At 43.3% G+C, this 16,735-nt stretch overlaps 1 long non-coding RNA gene across 3 annotated transcripts in view; it reads right to left on the reverse strand.

The window, feature by feature from the left end:
* Positions 1-207: 207 nt before the first annotated feature.
* Positions 208-16,735, reverse strand: part of LOC136020180 (uncharacterized) — a 72,693-nt gene continuing 56,165 nt past the window's right edge. For all 3 annotated transcript variants that reach the window (XR_010615236.1, XR_010615237.1, XR_010615238.1), the window contains 2 exons: positions 1,444-1,534; positions 208-427 (listed from right to left, as the gene is read on the reverse strand). This is a non-coding gene — a long non-coding RNA (uncharacterized LOC136020180). The remainder of the gene's footprint in view (positions 428-1,443; positions 1,535-16,735) is intronic.

Genomic DNA, 16,735 nt, shown 5'->3' on the forward strand with positions numbered 1-16,735 from the left:
GCGCGGCGGAGCGATCAGCCCCCGGCGAGGAGAGCGAGCCCGAGGCGGGGGAGACCGCGGGGCTGGCGGCGGAGTGCCCTCCAGCGGCCTTTCGTGCCGCAGCGGACGGAGAGCGCCGGGCCCGGGGCCTGTGTGAGGGCCGCGAGAGGGCGAACCGAGACAGCTGGGGGCCGGTTTGGATCGGTAAATGAACATACCTGCAAGAGCAAACCGTGCTTTTTTTGTGCTGTTCGTCCTCAAAACGAAAGCACCTCTGCGGGTGCTGTGGCGTCAAGGGCTCACCATATCGGGTTGCTGGAGCAGGTCCGGAGAAGTGCAATGAAGCTGGTGAAGAGTCCGGAGCAAAGGTCTCATGGGGAACGGCTGAGGGAGCTGCCGTTTAATCTGGAGAAGGCTCGGGGAGGACCTTATCGCTGTCTGCAGCTACCTGAAAGGAGGTAGCAGTGAGGTGGAGGTTGATCTCCCAACTAACAAGTGATAGCATAAGAGGTAATGGCCACAAGCTGCACCAGGGGATGTTTAGATTGGATATTAGGAACAATTTCTTCCCTGAGAGGGTGGCCAGGCATTGGAACAGGCTGCCCAGGGGAGTGATGGAGTCATCGTGCCTGGAAGTGTTCACAAACCCTGTAGATGAGGCCCTTAGTGGCATGGTTCAGTGGTGGAGTTGGCAGTGCTGGGGTAAAGACTGGACTTGATGATCTTAAAGGTCATTTCCAGCGTAGCTGATTCTGTGGTTCTGTGCTATTTACAGGCCTGCTCAAAAGAGGAATACTGTGACACACCTAACCGTTGTGCTCCAAACAGGTTGTCTTCTCCCTCTCATATATAAGACTTCTTTCTTGTAAAGGTCAAGGGCAAAACCATTTTCTGTGATCAGCTCCAGCCAACAACAACTCTCACCTCTAGCGGGGACTGTGGAAAGACCAAGCAGCCCCTTTCAGTGCACGCCAAAGCCAGTCCTTGCCCATGGGGCAATTCAGTATTGCCAGGAGGGCAGTTGTAGGGGCACTTGCAGCATGCTGAGCAGGGACGAAGGCAGCACTGCCTTCCTACTGGTAACAGAAATGTTCTAAACACAGAAAGCCTGAATTAATGACAAGGAAGCAAATTTGCATCTTACCAAGACAAAAAGTAGGTTTTCTACTTGATGTGAGAAAAACTTCCCAATTATGTTGTTATCAAGCAAGCCTGGAGGTTTTATCTATTTTAAAGTCAGAGAACTGCTTCCTTCCCATGTGTAGCTGAACTAAGCTGTAAACTTGAACCAAAAAGCAGCTGGTTTGTGCCTGGATTTGAATCCCTGTTTTTAAATGCTTTTGTTGATGTTGATATGGCAAAAGGTTTGACCTTTTCTACCTCTCTGTTCAGAAGTGGTGAAGGTTTGTAGTCCCCCCTCTCGCAGTGGGTAGACCAAGGCATCCCGGCTGTCAATCCACTTACCTGGGTCAGGCAGACTCAAGAGTTGATGTGTCTGTCCCTTTTAACTGCCTGTGAGCCGTGGCTGGCTGCAGAGTTGCATTTGACCTGTTCGCTGATGAGAGAAGCTGTATTTAGTCAACTTGAAAATGAACTCAGGTTCAAACTGAATTAAGGCAGTGTCTAAAAAGACTGATGGCAATGCCATTTTTTTCCTGGTAAAACATGTTCTATAAAACCTGGACACCTCATCACAGTGGATATAAACTAGAATAGGTACTCAGCAACCAAAACCCCAGTCCTCACTGAGGGGGACTTAGGCAGATAATTACTTAAAGATAAAACTTGGGGAGAAATAAAAGCCTACTTTATTGTCAAAGAACAGAGAGCAAATGCAAATTAATGCTGCCTACATAAGGCCATATTGGTTCCCATTTTGAAGATAGAACCTTTTCCCACTTATACTAGGGTGAGTTAGGGATAATGCCACTGAAATTAGCAGCCGCAACAGTGCAGAAGCAGACTGAGAGAAAAATGAGTTTTTTCAATGCCTGCTTGATATGAAATGTGTTACTAATGAATGACAGTAGCTGCAAGTGTCACTCTCTGCTTCCTATTTTCACTTTTGAATTTGTTGATAGTGTCCTTACTAAATTTGTACAGTTCTGTAGCTGAGGCTTGGGTTGCATTAAAATTATCAGGATTAGAAATGAGGCAAAACCAGAACCTCAGATCTGATCCTCTTTGAATTTTTATGGGAAGTAGTTTGGATTCAATCCCCACATGTGAACTTGATTTCACATTTAATTCTGGGTCAGTAGAAGCCTGAATTCCTAGTCTGGTTTTGTGTGTGTTTAATCCTGCAAGAGCATTTGACTTAGTGATTTTATGGGGTTTATGAATGCTAGATGGTGAGAGAAAGGAGGCATTTCATGACTATTGATGAGACTAGCTTCCTGTTCACAGAGTACAAAGGAACAAAAACCAATTATTACACTAGTTTTTATAAATTGTTGGGAATACAAAATGTGGGAGGAAAAGTGCCAAAGATCATTCAGATGACTAGAGTTTCAGAACAAAGACCATTTCTATAGTGTCAGCACAATGGAACTTCATTTTTGCTTAGTTTTTGGGTATTATTATAACAAACAATATTAAAAAGGAGGTCAGAGTTTTGCAGGTTGACAGCTTTAGTTGTCACCATTCAAATCCAAACAAAAATATCAACATAATTTACACTCTTGTTCTTCAACTAAGACCAGGAATCCAGCCTACTACGGAAGCTGGATTGAATTCTGCTGGAGAAAATAAAGTGTGACGAGACACAGATGGTGTTTTGGGGACTGACAGCAAGTTGAGGAACGAAAATGCTAAAACAAAAAAGGATAAAAACTGCACCAGGTGGAAGAGTCTCAGACAAGAAAGCAGTGGATGAAGTGAGAAGTTAGTTCAAGAGGAGTTCCTGAAGTGTAAACCACAACTTACTAGTGCTGACAGATCTAAACTGCATCAGTTTGCTACAGTTCAGTGGAATTCCAGGCTGTTTCAGCTGTTTACACTAGAAAAGCATCTGGTCTGCAGCTACTAACCTAGGAGAAGTGTTCTTGGTAAAAAAAGTATTACCTTGTGCAAGCTACAGTTACTATGCTGAGCATGTCAGCTCATTTATACTGAATCCCAATGACCCAAAATATAAAGCCTTTCTTATTTGATGTTAATAAATGACTAAACCTTTATTCAACTTTGTGCATGTAGAATTGCTTTTTCAATAAACAGAGATTGCTTATCCAATATTGTAATTAATTCATATGATTCTACAAGGACATCTCTGTCATGTGGTTGGTAAAATTATTATGCATTCTCATTTTCTATTCACCATTTCAGAAAAGTGTGTTTTCTCCTTGTTGAGCTAAAGCACATCTACAGGCTTTCTCTTTCCCTCACTACATCTCCCATCATTGACTAAGGGCATCACCATTACCCTGCAGCAGGAGGACTCTTGGATTGGATCAGCCATTTCCCTGCCTGTGTGTGTCTATCAGATAAGGACATAGTATTCAACCTTTGAAAAGATGTTCAGAGTAGCTTCTGTATGTTCCTCTGTGCTGTTAACTTTCACATGTGACACATATGTCTAAAAGCCAATATGATGCATTAGGGCTCAATCCCACACTACTGACGTCAGTGAGAGTTTTGTCAATTACTTCAATGAGGACAGGATTAGGTCTTTGTGATTACACAAAGAACTAATTATTGGATTTTTCTATGAACCTACATTAAAACCTCCTTACAAATGTAACTTTTAGGGTGTGAATCAGAGAAAATGTTTAGTTTTATTTTAAACCTGATTTTGGTACTAAGCCTATTATATTTGGGGTTGGAAATGCAGTGCATTGGCAGAAACAGACATCTTTTTCCTTCTATTCCAGCTCCCAGTAATAAGACATTGCGTGGTTTAATCTCTTCGTGGGCATTTCTTGCTTAAGGACCCAGTACTTTCACAGCGTCTATATTAAAAAATACTTTTATCATCTTGCAGGGTGAGACACCCCCCCCTCCAATATATTCTGTTGGACAGATGGTCTTTATGTAATTCTATTGTCAAACAAGCAAACAAATAAAATAAAACAGAGTAAAAAGGAAAAAAAAAACAACTCAAACCCTAAGCTAGAAAGAAGCCTGAGCCTGTGATTTACTGTGATTTATTCTTCTTGGGTTTATTCACAGTCTTGCAAGTATGACAGCTGTGATGTAATGACTTGGCCTACATATTGCATAGCACAGAGCTGCAGATCTTTTCATTTTTCTGTTGTTCCTAATCATTTATTATCCGAGATGATTATCAGTCATTTCTTTTAAACTCCAGAGCACATCCTCCAGGCCACATGATTTTTTATATTTGAAGCTCAAGAAGTGTCTGACTTCAGTTTAGTTTTCTGTAAGTCATCAGTTCACAGTGAAGGCAAGTGTGATTTCCATGTAAATATAGTCTCTGCATCAGTATTTCATGTTTAAAATCAGAAACACTAGAAGTGAATAGCTGTCTTTCATGCACAACCTGTGATGGGGTTGATGCAAAGCTAATACTTTATTATTTACTCCGCTACAAATTCACACTGGTATTTCACCATGTTCCTGCACATCCAAATAAAAAGATGGTTTTTTATAATAATTACTTTTGTCTTGTCTTTGGAAATATTCTACAGAAGGTAGAGATAAGCTGAATCATATTTTGCCTTGGAATGAAAGTTTATAGTGTTATTATGATGGGGTGATTGGAGCTGAACCTTGTGTGGGCAGGTTACCTCTTGTTTATTGGCATGATAGAAAAATAGTATATACAAGTTATAAAAATCACTAAAAGATACAGTAACAGAGTCTTACTGTGTGACACATCCAACTATTTCTAGTGTTGTGTTCACTCTAGCTAAAACACTGTTTCCTATAGAGCAGATATTTCATGCTTGTGCAGGAACATATAAATCTTATTTGAAGCTGAGGAAACATTAAATAAGAAAGGCTTTATATTTTGGGTCATTGGGATTCAGTATAAAGCTCCAAAGTAATCTCATGAAAGCAGGGGTGTGATCTAGGGGAGAGACACCGGCTTAGGAATCAGGGTGCTTGTGTTTCATTTCCAGCTGTCTCGCTTGATAGTCCTGGCCTCTTCATCTCAGCTCTTAGTAATGCCATTTTTCACCGGTTGTCTGTCTTCACAATTGAAACTGTAAAATTGTTGTGACTACCATTATCCTTCGGTATGCTTTTCTACAGTGCTTACAGAGCATTGGAGCTCTGTGGACTAGGTCAGGCAGTTTTGGCTGTGTTCTAGCACAGAAATAAGAGAGTCTCCCCTTTAAATGGAATCAAGGAACAATGTGATGATGTCAGAAAAATAAAGGAAGGAGACTCATACCTAGATTTCTGATACAAATCTGAAATGAAGTTTTCCTTATTTTGCTACATGGTTCAAATGGAGGCATTAATAAAATATTAAGTGAATGAAGACAATTTGTCATTGTTCAGAGTATCCATAAGTGTATTTGTGCTATTCTCTAGCTGCTGAAATACGTTACTCAGATTTACACCAGACACGTTCACCTATGGGTTAACAACAAATAAGCCCAAATTGAGCAAGGTGGTTCAGTTGTAAGAGGTCAGATAGGTTTTCCCACCCCACATCAGTTCTTTTCTCTAGCAAGCACACCAACACCTGCGGTGTCAGTATGTTGACCTTTGCACAGTGAATCTGGTGCCCTGAAATACCTCAATCTGCAATTGAAGAATTTATTTTCTATTTCTTTTCCCAAAGTTATCATAGTTATAATGAAGAAAATGGTTTGATAATCTACATGAATGAGACAGAAATGTAGCTGAAAGTGATGAATTTGAGACTGTAACTATTCAAAGGAAAGCACTTGGTGGATAAAGAACTGGCTGGATGGCGACACACAAAGAGTTGTGGTCAATAGCTCAATGTCCGGCTGGAGACCAGTAATGAGTGGTGTCCCTCAGGGATCGGTGTTGGGACCGGTCTTGTTAAACATCTTCATCGCTGACATGGACAGTGGGATTGAGTGTGCCCTCAGCAAGTTTGCCAATGACACCAAGCTGTGTGGTCCGGTTGATATGCTGGAGGGAAGGAATGCCATACAGAGGGACCTCAACACACTTGTGAGGTGGGCAGATGCCAGCCTTATGAAGTTCAACCATGCCAAGTGCAAGGTCCTACAGCTGGGTCAGAGCAATCCCAGGCACAGCTACAGGTTGGGCAGAGAAGAGATTCAGAGCGGCCCTGCAGAGAAGGACTTGGGGGTGTTGGTCAATGAGAAAATGAACATGGGCCGGCTTCAGTGTGCGCTCGCAGCCCAAAAAGCCAACCGTATCCTGGGCTGCATCAAAAGGAGTGTGACCAGCAGGGCGAAGGAGGTGATCCTGCCCCTCTACTCTGCTCTCGTGAGACCTCACCTGGAGTATTGTGTGCAGTTCTGGTGTCCTCAACATAAAAAGGACATGGAACTGCTGGAACAAGTCCAGAGGAGGGCCACGAGGATGATCAGGGGCTGGAGCACCTCCCGTATGAAGACAGGCTGAGGAAGTTGGGGCTGTTCAGCCTGGAGAAGAGAAGGCTGCGTGGAGACCTCATAGCAGCCTTCCAGTATCTGAAGGGGGCCTATAGGGATGCTGGGGAGGGGCTCTTCATCAGGGACTGTAGTGACAGGACAAGGGGTAATGGGTTAAAACTTAAACAGGGGAAGTTTAGATTGGATCTAAGGAGGAAATTCTTTCCTATTAGGGTGGTGAGGTACTGGAATGGGTTGCCCAGGGGGGTTGTGAGTGCTCCATCCTTGGCAGTGTTCAAGGCCAGGCTGGATGAAGCCTTGTGTGGGATGGTTTAGTGTGAGGTGTCCCTGCCCATAGCAGGGGGGTTGGAACTAGATGATCTTGAGGTCCTTTCCAACCCTAACTATTCTATGATTCTATAATTCTAATCATTATTTCACTACCTGTAGATTTAAGTTGGCAATTTCACAAAATGTCGACTGAATAACTTCTGCTATTGGCAAACAGGTATAGATATTGGGTGCTACTGTCTGAGTACTACTGAGCCTGAATGAGTTCTTCCTTCTCTTTAATTTTGTCTCTTTTTTGTTCCCTTTTCTGTTTTCTTTTGATTATCGCCAATTATTTTTATGTTGATCTTTTTGCAATTTCCTTCAGAACATCTATTCATGCTTTTATGAATTTTAGTGTTAATCTCATGGTTTAGGACATCATTCCTTTCCAGGAGGGCTAGATTTACCTGTGCTTTTAGCTACTTTGTGCTGTTCAGCTGATCAAAGCATCTGTAAAGCCATATTAATCAGTTGAGCCTGATTTATGGCTGCTTTACTTTGCCAGAGCAATACTAAGAAACCAGAATGAGAACTTGGCCTCTATGCTTCTTTTCTTGTTTCCCTTATCTATCAGTATTCTTTTCTCTGTTTTTCTTGAGCATATTCCCTTATTATTCTATTAAATATAGCCAAGTGATTAAAGAGCATTCAGGAGTTAAAAACGATTTCTGCTGTTAATCAAGTAATGTATTCAATTAGTAGTTCTCTTTATTATTCAAACAGCCCAAATACCAAATACCACTCTCTACAGTTCTCTTATCCTATTTCTCAACTCATTTCTTACTTTCACAAAAATCTTCTTTCTTTATCTCTTTATAACCACTAATGAAAAAGTAAAAACTAACACAATAATCATAATCAGAGTAAGGCGATACAAATGCTCTATTTGCCAAATTAACCACTAATTTCTTACTCTTTGCAATATAAAAATATAAGCAGAAATCTTTGTTTACTATTTAAAAGCCAGTACTAGCTAAATCCAGATCTTCAGAGCCCCCAGAGCTCATGCACAATCTTGTAAGTGCCTGAACTTACTGAGCGTGTGTTTGTGTGCACATTTTGTGGGGACTCGAGCTAGCAGGCATTCTCACAGAGCCACTGGATGCCACATAGAACACATCTATTGGTGATGCTATCACTGTGATTTGGTTACATCTTAATTATACCTTTGTTACCAGTTTCTCAGCCCACAGAGCATTTAACCAACATTTGGGAGATGTGAGTGCAGTGCTCTTGAGGTGATCTTGATCATCGCAAGGAATATGCAACAACGCCAGTGTGCAAAGTGTGTTGGCGTGAGAGAAGACAAGGGCTGCTCTTCTTCAGAATCAAATAATTGGTGCCTACTGGACTGAAAACTGGGAGAAGGCAACATGGGATTCCAGCCCTGCTCTACAGAGGGATTTTGCATTAGATCCTTGCAGTGGATCCTCCCTTAGTCCTTGCAGTATGAGGACTAGAAACCAAGCTTTTCTTCTTCAGTTAAGCACTCCAACCGTCCACTATAGCATCACTCTTCCTCTGCATTTATACCGAGCCCGTATGAAAAAAATGTTAAAACCAATCCTTTTCTAAACCTGGAATAACAGTCTTATAGGAGGGATATTCCTCTGCAAGCTATAGGATTCAGCACATGTAGTGTTAATACTCTTTCTATAGATTTTAAGAGCCACTGAGTTTAAAGAAGAAAGGAACCTAGCTGTAGACTATTCTGTGGGTACAGGAACCTTAAGAAAGAATCATCGTGCTGCTCATTATATCTACATCTCACCTTCACATATCATGAGGATTATTTGTGTCTCTATCTTGGGACCAGTGCAATGAACATTAGTGGTTCATGAATTACTGCTTCCAGGAATGTTTTCCTTAGTGAGCAATGTTAGATTCAGAAAGAATTTATTTCTTAGTGACTTTATGAAAATGGGAATCTTTTCCACAGTGCACTGATAATCAATATTCTTCTTTGTATGGATAACAGATGTCAGTATAGTGACAATGACTCCATCATACTCATCTTTCTGCAGCACCATCAGCTCTGATATCTTTTTCAGACAGTTTATCAGCTTCTCAATTCCAAGTCAGTGATCTATATCTGCAGCTACCTGTATGTTTCCTTTTATATGGTCTCTTTCTCATCTTGACTCATAAAAAGTCACCATTAGCACTTCTTTCATTTTCCACCTATGCTACACAGCTTGCACAAAGATTTTGATGTACAGTGCAGCCTGTTCTCATTTTTTCTCTTTGTCCCTTCTGCACAGATTGCATCCATCAATATTAACATTTCAGCTCTCTGATCTATCTCATTACATTTCTGCATTACCAGCTAAGTCATAATTTCCTTCCTGTAATGTCACTTTGAGCTCATTTCACATACACTCTGCATGTGTATATAGACAATTACTGGCTTTATTGCTCGCTTCCTTTTTCCTGGCTTTGGCTTTTCTCCTTTGTCTTTATCCTCCAGCATTCAATATTTATGGAAAAAGCTCTGCACTGAATGGTAACATCCCAGTCTAAGTTCACAGCTGCCTGAAATAGCATGACAGTACTAGCCTCCTGTATTTTCTTGTTCTCAGGTTTTTAAATGTGAACTGCCCACCCTTTCCAAAACAAGCAGGATTCGGTCATGTTTCCAGTCCTGTGTGCTGTGCAAGGTGCTAACAGACCCCTGGAGTCATATATATGGGTGAAACCCTCCAGAGAGCAGAGAGACTATCATCTACCAGTTAAGGGTCGCTCATTTGGCAAAATAAGAACAAGGAGTGTTGGACTGACTCCGCACTAACAGTTCATGAGAAGGCACTCTTCATAAACAGTGACTTCCTGGTGGTTTGAAAGGAAACAGGTTGCAAGAACGACTTCCTTTTTCCAAGGGCAGCAGACCTTTCTGTCATGAGGCCACATGCACCACATGCTTCCTGTTAAGAGGGGCAAAACAGCGGTCGGAAGCGATGCCTGAGGGGATGTGCAACTCTCTTATGCCTGGAGGCCAGACATATGTGGACACACACATATGTCTGGCAAGACCATGTTATACTGGAGTTCCTGAACCATTTCTCTCCTATCTGGAGGCAATTCTAACCATGCAGCTGGAGCCCACAGTCCCTGCTGCCCTGACAAGGACGGTGTTTTAAACGTTGGCTCTATACTTTGTCACAGTGCTCATATTAAAGTTTAAGCTCAGTACTTGGGCCTGCACATAGTCCACTCCCCAAAACTTCAATGCTGTAGCTCCACTCAATGAAAATCGCAAAGCTCTCTTGCAGCCCCTTTCTTCCAAAAAGCGGAGTGGCTTGTAAGTATCTCATTGTTCACTAGAGGGCAACATTGCCTTAAAAATCAGTTTCTTTGCCCTCGCCTACACAGAAAAAGGTGCGTTAGTACAAACACAGACAGAGAGAAAATACGCAAGAAATACCCAATATGCTGCTCCAAGGGAAGAAAAACATGCAGTGGCTATCGCAGTGCTAAGGAAGTGTCTCAGACTGGAACAGAAATCAGTGACTACAGAACGGGGATGAAAGCAAAAGTTTGTACAACGTAAAGTGCTCATTCAGTGAGGTATTTAAATGTCCTCCACTAATCTGAAACAGGGCTTTAGCTCCGTTGTCCTCAGTCAGAGTATAAATTATTTAAATTTAGATATTTACATAATAATATGTGTTTATATAATTTACATGTTATGGAAAAGCTTTGCTAAAGGCTAAGGACTCAGGAGAGATTCCCCACCTGGGGGAGACTGTAGATGGGCTTCTTCTATTCTTGGAGAGGCCAAAAGAGAAAGGAGGGATGTGGGCTGGGCCCTGAAGAAGACTCTTGGGATAGGAACCTATTAAGCGAAGAAATAACTTAGAAATGGAAAAGAGACACACTAGTGCCAAGAAGAGCTAAGCAAAAGTTTCTTGGCAAGAAGAAAGCTGGAAGTGTGCTCAGAGCCAGCTCTGTGGTCAAGAGTCCTCTTTGGGCTAGGTGCAATGGGAACAGGCACAGAGGAAATTTCTTCTGCTTTTGCCTGACAGTTTTAACTTGTCTTTTATCCCTGCCGAGGGAGACAGTTGCTCTTGTTTCTTAACTCTGCTGCCCCAGTAACGTTGTTATCCCTTCTCCCTCATAATGCTGATGTAATTATGTCCCCAGAGATCTGTGCCAGTGGGCAGCAGTGTGAGCCTGCTGTGCCTCTCCTGGTCAGGCTCCTGCCACTGCAAACTGTGCTGCTGCCCACCCATCACCTGTTTTAGGTACTCCTGCTGGGGCCCACAGAGGAAACAACAGGCTGTGTGCCCACTTAGGAGCTGCGTGCTGGTAAATGACTTGGTTTTAGAAGTACCTGAGGACACTTTTGCTAACAATAACATGGCTTGTTGGAGGTATGTAATACAGCTTTTGTAATTGGATTTGAAACAAGAGACTAGATTCATACAGTCCTCTGTGGGGAGCATCCCTCCGTGCTAGGCTGGGTTGCTGAAGAGACACAGGAGGACTGGGACATGTATGCACCCTGTTTCACGTGGCACTGGTTAGCTGTGGCTGGTCAAATAAGCAGCAGTTACGCCTCATCTCTAGTCTCATTGATCCCGCTGCAGGGCTGTGACTGCTGTGACAGCACTACTCAGGTGCCCAGAAACAAAACAAGTCTGCAAAGTCTTGCATATTCCGTATGAAAATCCATACCTGGCTTCTGCCTCACCGCACTTCTCTTTCTCGCACTGTTTCTCTGCCCTGCTAAAACCTGCAAGGCAGGTTGCAACTGCTTAGAGCCTTCCCAGAGGGGGTGCTGCACTTGCTGTGTGAGGGCTATAAAGGCAGCAGCCTTGTGGTCCTCCCGGGCTGCTACCTTTCTGCTACCCAGCCCGGTATCAATGCCTCTCTGCCACGCTGCGTTGCCAAATGTCTCAAACACCTCCCCACACCCTGCACGCCACCGCCTGGCACTCAGAAAGGGAACGTTTGGAGTAGGATGAAACTATAAAAAAATGATGAGTACGATTCTGGCTTAGCTGCTGCTGTAACAATCCCCTCCAGTCTGACTAAAAAGTCCCTACTATCAGAAGTGCCAAAACCTTACAAATCTGGGAAAGCCACTCTGCCTCCTTAAAACTATCTAACCGTGTCTCCTTCCACAAACAGCTCAGAAATCAGGTGTTGGCAAGTGTTCTGCACAGCCAAAGCATGCCTAGTCCCATTTAGAAACCAGAAAAGCCCCCTGGGATAATATGAATGGATTTATCAAAATCTGTCTATACCCTGTATTGCCTCTTTACTCCATCTGTAATCCTTCGCTTTTTTTATCTTTCTTTTTGTGGATTGAACAATGTAGAAATACATCTCTTAAAGCTAAAAGCTCATGCTTTTCCCACTGATGAGAAAAGTTCAGTCCATGAATCTAACAGCTGCCCTGATGCATTTTGTTGTTCTGGAAGTGCAAATTGAGCATATTGTCTCCATTCTGCCAAGAGAAGTGCCAGGGCCCAAGCCTATGGGAACTGTCACATTGAAGAGTAGCAAATTTGATGGAAAAATGCAGAAAAGAAACAGTTCTTGAGACACACACAGATTTGGTCCTTGGAAAGCCAAGTCCTCATTTCCTTGCCTGCTAGCAATTCACAACCTGTACGGGATTTGGAATTCTAAGTACCTGATTATCTTCTCAGGACTGCTGGGAAGATACCGAGTCAATAAACACATCTGAATGCACACTGTCGGGGCGAGTGCTTCCCAGGATAGCAAGCTGGTGGGAGGCTGCTGCTTGCTACGGGTGCCCACAGCCTTGAGCTCTGCAGAAGTGTCATACGAAGGGTGACCCTGAAAGGCAGGTTTGGTTTCTCACACTGACACCAGGCACTGACCGTCTAAATGGTGCTGCCACAGAAGTGTGACTGCTGTTGAACCTCATTAAAAGCAGAGCTTGGGTGGCCAGTAACACTGTTTTGAAAGGAACCCTGAGAAATAGAATACTTTCTCTGAGGCTTTTAAAACAGGTACAATAGCAAAGCAACCCAAAGAGTTCCGCGTATCCTGCTTGCGAGCAGTGTGGGAATGGTTTAATGTATGAAGTTGGCAAGGACTTTGTGGGTCAGATAGCCTGTTTTATAGTTATCCAAAATGTTTGATCATGTCATCACTGCTTAGAGAAGCTAATGCACAGGGATTATGCTTCTGGAGCCAGTACACTGGGCTCTTCAGATTTGCATGAGTAATAATTCTCTGGGCTAGTAGCTGTCAACATGCATTTATTCCAATAATACTGACTGCTTACTGGTTTGCAATTCCTTAGAAATACAAAGATTGCACAGTTCAGCTACTGTAATGACTTCTTCAAACATCAGGAGTCTGAAAACATAAATGTCATCACAAACAGGGCCAGGATCTTTGGTTGATAGCAGGCTGCCGTGAAATACCATCTCCATTTATTACAGTTCCCCTCTGTTTCTTCCTACTCGTACTCTTTTCCTTATGGCTGAAATAAAACTGTGTCATCAGGAGCGTAAATCCTGCTCTTTCACTTCCTTCAAAGGCCAGTGCACATCAGCTAGTGCAGGTGCATGTGAAGAGTTCCCAGGAGCTTACTGGAAATGCACATTCAGCTGGTGAGATCAAGGTGGCCAGGGCCAGCAGCCTGGCTGGGGAGGAGGCAGCAGGCAGTGAAAAAGCTCCCTCCACTTCTTCCTTCCTCCCCACCTCCATCATCGTACTTTTCCCTCAGCGTAACCTTTCTATTCACTGCCTCGGATATGGCAAAGCTTTGTAGCAGCAGTTTCAGTCAACACTTTCAAGGGGCTCAGGGGGACTGCAGTCAGTGAAGCCAGAATGGGGTATAACCTATGGCAACCAAAGTGACAGCTGCCGCAGCCTTTCATGTCATGGTTTTTCAGGCTCCAGAGGGAAAATATCTCATAAAAGATAACCATGTATATATATATGTCCAGAAGGTTTGGGGGTGTTTGTGTTCCAGGCAAGATATTGTCAGCTTCTTTATTAACAGCTGGCAACAGGATGGATTCACAGAAGCTGTTAACAGCAAGTCATCTCATGCTTTGCTGTGGTGACAAAAAGCATAACAAGGCCAGTAAGGGACAGAGGCACACACCCCTGTTACCAAAGTCAGTTTCAATTAACACTGGTTCTTATTCAAGGTCTGCACAGCTGCCCCATGAAGTGATATGCATTCCTTTGAAATGTAGAGCTTTATGCTGCATGTGCTCAAAAAAGTAAGTTAAAAATGCTACATGTGTTCTGGGAGGAGTCTTGTTCCTTGTTTTCCATTTGGACTTACTTCTGCCCAGTTCAGATATACTGGATCCATGTCACGTACAATGGAAACCTTTTTCATTCTTATTTTGCACAAGAAAAACGACAGGGTTCTTTAAGCAGACATGGTGCTAATTTTTGTGTTCATTTACCCAGAACAAATCTGTTTGGCGTAATGCCTAGGTTATTTTTGATGTTGTTTATAACATAGTGGGGCAGCAATGATCAAAGTGTGCCCTACCTCAGGCGCAGGTTGCCGTAGTATATATCTGCTAAAGCCAAGCAAAGAGTGTTTGACTGATCCTCAAAAGCCCTCGCTCATATAAACACTAGTATTATTCTCAATAATATAATCAATTATTATACTTTAAATACACTTTTGGGAGGTGTCCCTGCCCATGGCAGGGGGGTTGGAGCTAGATGATCTTAAGGTCCTTTCCAACCCTAACTATTCTATGATTCTAAACAGTATTTCTGCCAACGGAACATGCATTTGGTCAAATACCACACTGGAGACACTAACAAACTTGTCTGTAAGCCTCAGTTTCTAAGCATAGATAAGTCTGGGTGATATGTTTAAGCTTTTTTTTTAACCAGTTGTTAAATACTAAAGGCAAGAATTACTAAGAGGATAAACTGGTTTATCTTTCCTAACATCGTGTGACTGTTGTCAGTACCATAATGCTGAACCAGAGGGCTTTGAGTCAATGCTGCACAACAGACTGCCTGCCTGACACCATAACGCAGGAACTTCAAGGGGGATATGGTGCAGATTGAAATATTTTTACATTTCCAAGTGCACCATCGTTTACAGGGAGTTCAACTGGAATTTCGTCCCAGTTTTGTGGGCAGCACAGCACAGGCAGGGACAAGCTGTATGCCCTCCGACGCTTTCACGTTTGCTTGCCCTGTAGGGTTTTTTGGTGTGTCTTGTTCTTTTATGATTGCAGTGAAACAAATGAACTTGAGAGAGGCAAAAAAAAGAGAGGGGAAGCAGGTTTGTGAAGATTTCTCCAACAGCGTCGGAGGAAAAGTGGAACATAAAAGCAGATTTGTTTTTCTGAAACTGTTCATTTTGCCATGAAAGCCTATTTAAAAAGAACAGCGCTAGGCTACACTCACATAGCAGGGAGGAGACTTTGAGCATACTGCTTTCTGCTCCCTCTAACAGCTTGTTTTTCTATGAAATAACAAGCAGGGTGGAAGGTTTACCAAACATTTATAGCTGGCTCCTGTGCTGGCCTCTGCCCAAGCCTAGCACCTTCCCTGAGGGCACCATAACTGTGCCCTGTGTGGCCTTTCAGGCCCCACACTCTTCCTGCCACCCCAGCTTTGGCACAGCCTAAACAACGCAACGGTCCCCAGCCACCACAGGGATGTACCACAGCCTCTACCCCACTCAGGCTGCATCTCTCCTGGGGCCTGTGGGGCAGGAGAGCAGTGGGGACACAGAGGCAAAGCAGTGGCACCCATTGCCCCAGGGCCTCAGAGGAGTTATTGTGAGGCCCACTTAGATGCCAGATAAGCTGGTTCAGCCTGAGCTGTGCCCCACCTCAGGCACAGGTTGTATTTCAGCCTGTGCTGCAGTGGGAACTGTTCCACAAATGGGATTTGTGTGCCTGTGCTGCGGGACATTGGCAGTGAGTAGAGTTTAATGTGGATTTTTTGTGCCACACTTCATTCCTGAGAGCCGTACCCGAGAAATGCAGTTGTAACACAAGAACAACACAGTTTCCCGTTCCCTTTGTCTCTCTGCAAGCGATGAGTATTTCTAGATGGTGAAGATGCTAAAAATCATTTCTTCTGCTCACCCATAACTAGCCTGGAAAGCATTCACACCAATTCCTTCTTATTCTCTCATGACAAATATCCTCAGTGACATCTGTGATTCATTCAGTAAAGCAACGAGCTGGTGGAGATAAAGTCAGTATAGATGATATTATCAGCACAGGCCACAGGTAACTATTGTGATATTAGGATTTCATCCAGCAAGGACCTCAGCACAAATTAAACTGAAGTTTCTCCCACCTTCAGTAGCGGCTCAGTGTAAATAGTGTAAGTTTACCCATTGCTCTCAGTAGGTGAAGGTTTCTCAGCCTTTGAGCTTACACTGCGTGACAAAACACAAGACACACAGAGCTGCTGTCCAATGGTTTTGTCAAGGGAAAGCAGAGAGATAAATTGTAATGGCTTTCACAGGTAACTAGCAAAGACTGTTTCTGATACGTTTTGAAGGACGGTTACGGGAATAGTGGGAACTCTGAACTTTACAATATGTCCTTGTAAAATGCCACAGGGGATCTCAAACCAATGGAACAAGAGCAGGAGAGGTTTCTTGGCATTTTCTCTCCCGGGCAATTACAGGCTGTTGAATCTTCCCTTGAACTATGGCTTCACTGGAGCAACGACAGGACCATGACAGATTATGGCCAGAGTAAGGGGCTGTACTACTTCGTCCCAGTCAGGGAGCTCCATCTCACCTTTGCTGCTGCTTTGGCAGGGGAACAAGATTTGCCTGGGCTGCAGCTAAAGCAGCATGAAATCACCCACTGTGTTCAACAAGGACCCAGCAAGACTTTCTGCACCCTCAGTAAAGCTCTTTCTGGTTCCTCATTTTCCAACAGCTTCTCCATGGAGACTATAGTCACTATTTTTTAATGGAATTTGCA

Source organism: Lathamus discolor, chromosome 1, assembly GCF_037157495.1.
Source record: "Lathamus discolor isolate bLatDis1 chromosome 1, bLatDis1.hap1, whole genome shotgun sequence".
Classification (NCBI taxonomy): Eukaryota; Metazoa; Chordata; class Aves; order Psittaciformes; family Psittacidae; genus Lathamus; species Lathamus discolor.